Genomic DNA, 6,132 nt, shown 5'->3' on the forward strand with positions numbered 1-6,132 from the left:
GTTCTTCGGTTACGCCGGTTCGCTCCTGGGCATCCTCGTACACGCGTTGAGCGGCCGAAAAATAGGTTCCTTGTTCCACGGCACCACGGCCATCTTGACCGCCCTCAGCGTCTTCGCGGTGCAGTGGCTTCCGGAGGTCCTCGTCGAGACGCGGAAGGCGAAGCGTGAGGCAGCACCCGCGAGTGCCCAGGAGCGCAAGGAGGCCCTAAAACAGTCACTGGCGCTTTCTGTCGAGGACGGGAAGAGGAGGAGACGCCGCAAGGGACAAATGAAGACGCCGAACAAGTCGCCGGCTTGACTACGGGTACATTTTAAATTCACGCCAGATGATCATGAAGTGGGGAAGCCAATGGACAGACTTGTATTGAAAGCAGAATAAGTGCAACGCCACTAAATATTATGACCGATGATAGAATTGGCACTCTAAATTTAGGATTCCAATTACATGAGAGTGAACGCAGCACTACATTCACGAGCCGTAAGTTGTCTGTGCAGGGTGATTAATTAGTACGCGCTAGAACTTCGCGCGTGTTACGCTACTGCGCAAATGTATTTGTAGATATGCAATTTTGAGGACTGAAAAAATTATCGGAACAATGACGGTGTTAACTAGACTATAGTTCTCCACGGACTACATACATTGCCTATGTACAGATTTCAATTATCACGCATTGCGGGCTGCTGGCTTGTTTCTTTAGGTTCTACATTTGAAATGATTTGTTCGGTCACACGGTCTTGTGAAATAAAATCTTAGCCCTTCGATGTAGGCAGTGTTTGCAAGGTATACCTTGACTCCAAAACGAATTCCTTTTCATAACACCGTGTGAAATGTGAAATTGCATGTTTGTGTCCAGTGGTCTCACACGTACCAACACTAAAGAGTAATACAGCATTTCTGTCTTTGCACGCATAATACCGGAAAGTTATTTACGACTGCATTGTATGTAATTGTGGCAAAATAAGGAAAAGATGCCTGCATGAAAAGCGACGCCGTTGTTGTGATAGGGTGCATCTGTGGGCTGTCAACTGACTATAGCTGACGTCTCACAAAACGAAGTGTGCATGGTATTCGTATATTCTCCTCATTGTCATTTCCACTACTACTTCTAGATGTTGTAGTCTTTGCAGAGCACCCGCCGTGGTTGGTGTTGGGCTTCTTAGCACAAGGTCGCGGGATCGAATCCCAGCCACGGTGGTCACATTTCGATGGGCGCGAAATGCGAAAACACCTGTGTACTTAGATTTAGGTGCACGTTAGAAAACCCCAGGTGGTCGAATTTTCCGGAGTCCTCCACTACGGCGTGCCTCATAATCAAAGTTGTTTTGGCACGTACAACCGCATAATTTACCTTCTTTTTTCATTGCAGAGTTTCAGCAGTTATCGCGCTTCGCAAATTTCACCCACTACCAAAATATGTAACTGTCGTCGCCAATTTCGTCTTTGAGTACCTCGCTCAATACTTTAATCTAGTGACTCGCAGGTTTCACGAGCTGTCAAATCCCGAGCCATTATACACGATTCGTTTATGTGTCTGGGTACAAAAAATTATTACAGTGAAGCTGTATATGGATAGTTTCCATCAGATAAATGTCCGTAGACCAAAAACCCTGGGCCGATCCCGAAGATAGTGCAATACCGAGTTGACCCGCGACGGAGGTGAGACAGGTTTCAAGCACTCCACCAAACCTGCAAAAATAAGTTTAACATTCTGGGTCCAAATATAATCCGTATGCGATATTAAGCTGATAAGAACAGATACTACACTTCGACTCGCGTCGGCCATGTCTACATTCGCACCCTCTTTGTCGGCGTTCCAAGCGCTTGCGTATCTCCTTTCCTTCCACTCTCCCGTGGTGGCGCTCCCGTCGAAACCTCACGCGTGTCTGGTTTCCTCCGGCTCCTCGGGGTGGCGGTCCCGTCGCCCACGTGAATACATATAAAAATCATGGTAGATGAGTCCGTACCTATGTTCAAGATTCTGTGTCACCTCTGTCTCATATGCTAAAGAGCTTCGCCGGTCATCCGCCTTTACAGAGCGGAATGGGTCACGATTTTTTAAAGGAAACAATAGATGCATTGACGAAGGTGTCGCTACATGGTTCGGCTACTCAATATTTCATCAGCTTTGATCATGATGGCTAGATTTCTGAGAAGACTACTGCTGCGAGAATTTTCTGTCACGTCTAATAACACATTTTCCAGACTGCAGGAACCTATTGTGTCGCTGTAAAAGCGAACTGTGAGACAGGAGGTCTTAGCTATCTGCAAGCTACGCTGTGTCGTATCATCTAATTATATTTATTTACACATGGATTTCCTTACAACTTTACCGATTTGCTGCTTTCTGTAGGGCAGGTAAGACACAGACACAGACAATTTGTTTATTGTCTTGTCGATGATTCCTTACTTAGCAAAAAAAGACAAGAAGCCTTAAAAACACCACTTCTACTTCTCCATTGGATATGACTTACTAATATGACATCCTTGGCTGCCTTGAGTATTTACCACAGCGACTGGAAGGTTGGCGCTGCCTACATTCGGCACTTACTTTCTTTCAATATAATTTGATCGCGACATTGAGACTTTGCTTACCAACATTCATTTAGGGTTTTAGTTTACGATTTATTGCTTCATTTTCATCGATTACTGCTTACAATCTCGTTTCTAACCTACCTATCGTCAACACCTTCTTATTCCACATTTTTATATCTTTATTTAACATCGCAATGATCGGGCTTTCTAAGGAGCTCACGAAGATTCAAGGAATCAACCATACCATCTACGCAGATGACATCACCATCTGGTGCGTCGGCGGGAGCGACGGCCAAGTTGAAGCCGCCATGCAAAGCGCCATCGATGCGCCCGAGCGCTTCCTCCGCCCCACTGGGTTCAGATGTTCTCCATCGAAATCTGAGCTACTTCTCTACAAGAAAAGACCCAGAGGCGGCGGCCATCGTGATTGGAAACCGGCGTCCGAAAGCGAAATACGGCTTTTCACTGGTGACGGGTCTCCGGTGCCCAGAGTCGACTCACTCCGAATATTGGGGATGTATATCGAGTCTAACGGTGCCAATGGAACCGCACTCAGAAAGATCACCGCCAAGACGGAGAGTGCTCTCGGCCTCATTCGGAGGATCGCCAACAGGCACCGGGGAATCAAGGAAGACAACCTCATCCACATTATACATGCTTTTGTTCTCTGCCACCTTTCATACTTGGCGGCCATGCATAATTGGCATGTTGCAGAGAAGAACAAGCTCAATTCACTCATCAGAAAGGTCTTTAAGCTCGCCCTCGGCTTACCTGCAAGCACTCACACCGAAAACCTGTTGAAGCTGGGAGTCCACAACACGCTAGAAGAAATTATCGAGGCACAAGAGTACTCACAGCTGCTCAGGCTATCCGGCACCCCGACGGGTCGCAAGTTACTCGGCGAGATGGGCCTCAATCCTATCGACCAGTGCCCCGACGCCGTGCGGATTCCCAGCGACATCAGGTCTCACCTGCACATCGCGCCCCTTCCCCGCAATATGCACCCCGCAAACAACGTCGGCAGACGTCGGGCCAGGGGTACAGCTCTACTCAAGCATGTCCGCAATAACCACATTGAGGCAAGCTTCGTGGATGCCGCGGCATATGTCCAACAAGAGGCATTCGCCGTCTCCATCGTAGACTCCAATTCAAGGCTCACTTGCTGCGCTACGGTACGCACTTCGAGGCCCGTGGTAGCCGAACAGGTTGCAATCGCGCTGGCTGTTCTCGATGGTCGCAGAGAGGCAATATATAGTGATTCCAAGGCAGCCATTAAGGCCTACCAAACCGGTATGGTCTCCCCCCAGGCCCTCCGCATTCTCCAAAGCGCCAAAAGTATCTCTCCGCATTCTCTCATTTGGTTTCCCGCTCACTTGGGGTCGATTGAGGGTTCTCCCTCTAACCCTAACGAGGGCGCACACGAGGTCGCGCGAGGACTCACTGACCGCGCCGCCTCAGCAGTCGCCCAGCCCCGCGGGGAACCCTTGCTTACGTTTAATGAGATCACCACGCACTACTATCTGTCACGACGGGTCTTCCCCCTCCCGCACCCCGCCTTATGTAGGGCGCGGGCGGTTACCCTTCGACTTCTACAAGCCCGTGCATACCCTAACCTCGCGGTTCTTCATGCCATATACCCTGAAAGATATCCCAGTGCGGACTGCCCTGCCTGTGGACTAAGGGCAACATTGGACCATGTGTTGTGGGAGTGTGAAGCCATCGGCTCCTCCTTCAGCGAGGATAGGTGGGCTGCGCTCTTGGGCAGCCCCGAACTCAACGACCAAAGCCTGGCCGTCCAGAGTGCCCGCGATCGGGCCGTCAAGCTGGGCTTGGCGGTCCCTACGTGGGACTAGCCGGGTGGCGCGGGGTCTTCCCTGCGTCTTCTCTGGACCAAAATAAAGTTACTTCACTCACTCACTCACCCGGTTCTTAGGCAACCTCCTACAAAGGGTATGTGCCACTGTCTTTTAAGGTTCTACTACTACTATTACTACCACGGGTTCAGTTACTACTACTGCACGGGTAGTGTCAATACGACGGTATCACGACGACTATATGACAACGAATCCATGACGAATAATAATAATAATATTTGGGGTTTTACGTGCCAAAACCACTTTCTGATTATGAGGCACGCCGTAGTGGAGGACTTCGGAAATTTTGACCACCTGGGGTTCTTTAACGTGCACCTAAATCTAAGCACACGGGTGTTTTCGCATTTCGCCCCCATCGAAATGCGGCCGCCGTGATCGGGATTCGATCCCGCGACCTCGTGCTCCATGACGAATATGGCATGACTACTGCGGTATCACGAGAGTCGGAGGAAAAAGCCGGAATGACGACGGATGAAACCACCACGATGACATCACGATCACGAACGCATTCCTAGTAGGCCAGGCTATTGGACAACTTGGACCTAAAGGTGTAGCGCCCACTGACGCCTCAAGTTCGGCGCTCTCAGCCGGTACCTTGGTGCCGGCTGCGAAAGACGAGGGAATAAAGATGGGCGGCACGCGCTCCATGCGCAAGCATTGCACGGGCATTTCGGTACTAGAAACCTGCTACGCTGGTCCTCTTGTTATGGCGCTCGGCTGCGACCCCACGATTCCCGACAGTGGTAACTCCGACGTAAAAGATGACCGACCCCAGCAACCTATCACGCTCAGGCAACCTTGCGCCTGACGCTACCTCGCGCCCACGAGACGTCGCCACTGTCCAGTTCCGCCTGCCCACGTTCTGGCGCAAGAACCCGCGGGTCTGGTTCGCCCAAGTCGAAGCCATCTTCGATTTGCACCACATCACCTCGGATACTTCTCGCTTTCGCCACTTACTTTGCAACCTGTCTCCTGAGGTGGCTCGAGAGGTGGCGGACGTCCTCGCTGCACCTTTGGGCCATGCCGCGTACCTGCAGCATAAACAGAGTATTTTAGACGATACCACGGCGTCTAAGAGCGCGAGCCTCCAACACCTCCTGAACTCCGAAGAGCTTGGAGATCGCCACCCTTCCCAGCTGCTCTACAGTATGCGGCAGTTCCTGGGCGCAAGCGACGTCGACTCGAACGGTGCGCTATTGATTGAGCTCTTCCTGCAGCGCTTGCCGCAGTCTACCCGCCTTGTCTTGGCCGCTGCAGGGGACTTGACTCTCCACCGCTTCGCCCAGCTCGCTGATCTAGTCCACGACACGACGTATCCTTCTGTTGCCACCCTCCCTTCAGCACCAGAGTCCTCAGCCATGTCCCGCTTAGAGTCTCGGATCGACCAGCTCGCCGTTTCCGTCAACGCCCTACGTACGTCCTCTCATGATCAGCGCGACTCCTCCTCATGTCCTAGCCGACGTTCGTTTTCCCCTAGTGGTCCCTGCTCGCGCGGTCCTCGAAGCTCGCCTATTTGTTTGTATCATCGCACTTCCCAGAATCGCGCCCGCCAGTGCACGTTCCTATACAACTGGTCGGCAAACGCGCCGCGAGATCACTGACGGCGGCATGTGACATTGGCTTACAAGCCTGCCGTCTTAGTCATGGATCGCTTTTCCAGCCTGTGCTTCCTCATATGTACGCGTGCCAAGGTGAGCGTACTGCCGTCCTCAAAGGCTGGCCGCT

General features: G+C 51.4%; 1 pseudogene; it reads right to left on the reverse strand.

Annotated features, from left to right (window-relative positions):
- Positions 1 to 1,603: 1,603 nt before the first annotated feature.
- Positions 1,604 to 1,784, reverse strand: LOC142580593 (U2 spliceosomal RNA; annotated as a pseudogene).
- Positions 1,785 to 6,132: the final 4,348 nt, after the last annotated feature.

Source organism: Dermacentor variabilis, chromosome 4 (genome assembly GCF_050947875.1).
Source record: "Dermacentor variabilis isolate Ectoservices chromosome 4, ASM5094787v1, whole genome shotgun sequence".
Lineage (NCBI taxonomy): Eukaryota > Metazoa > Arthropoda > Arachnida > Ixodida > Ixodidae > Dermacentor > Dermacentor variabilis.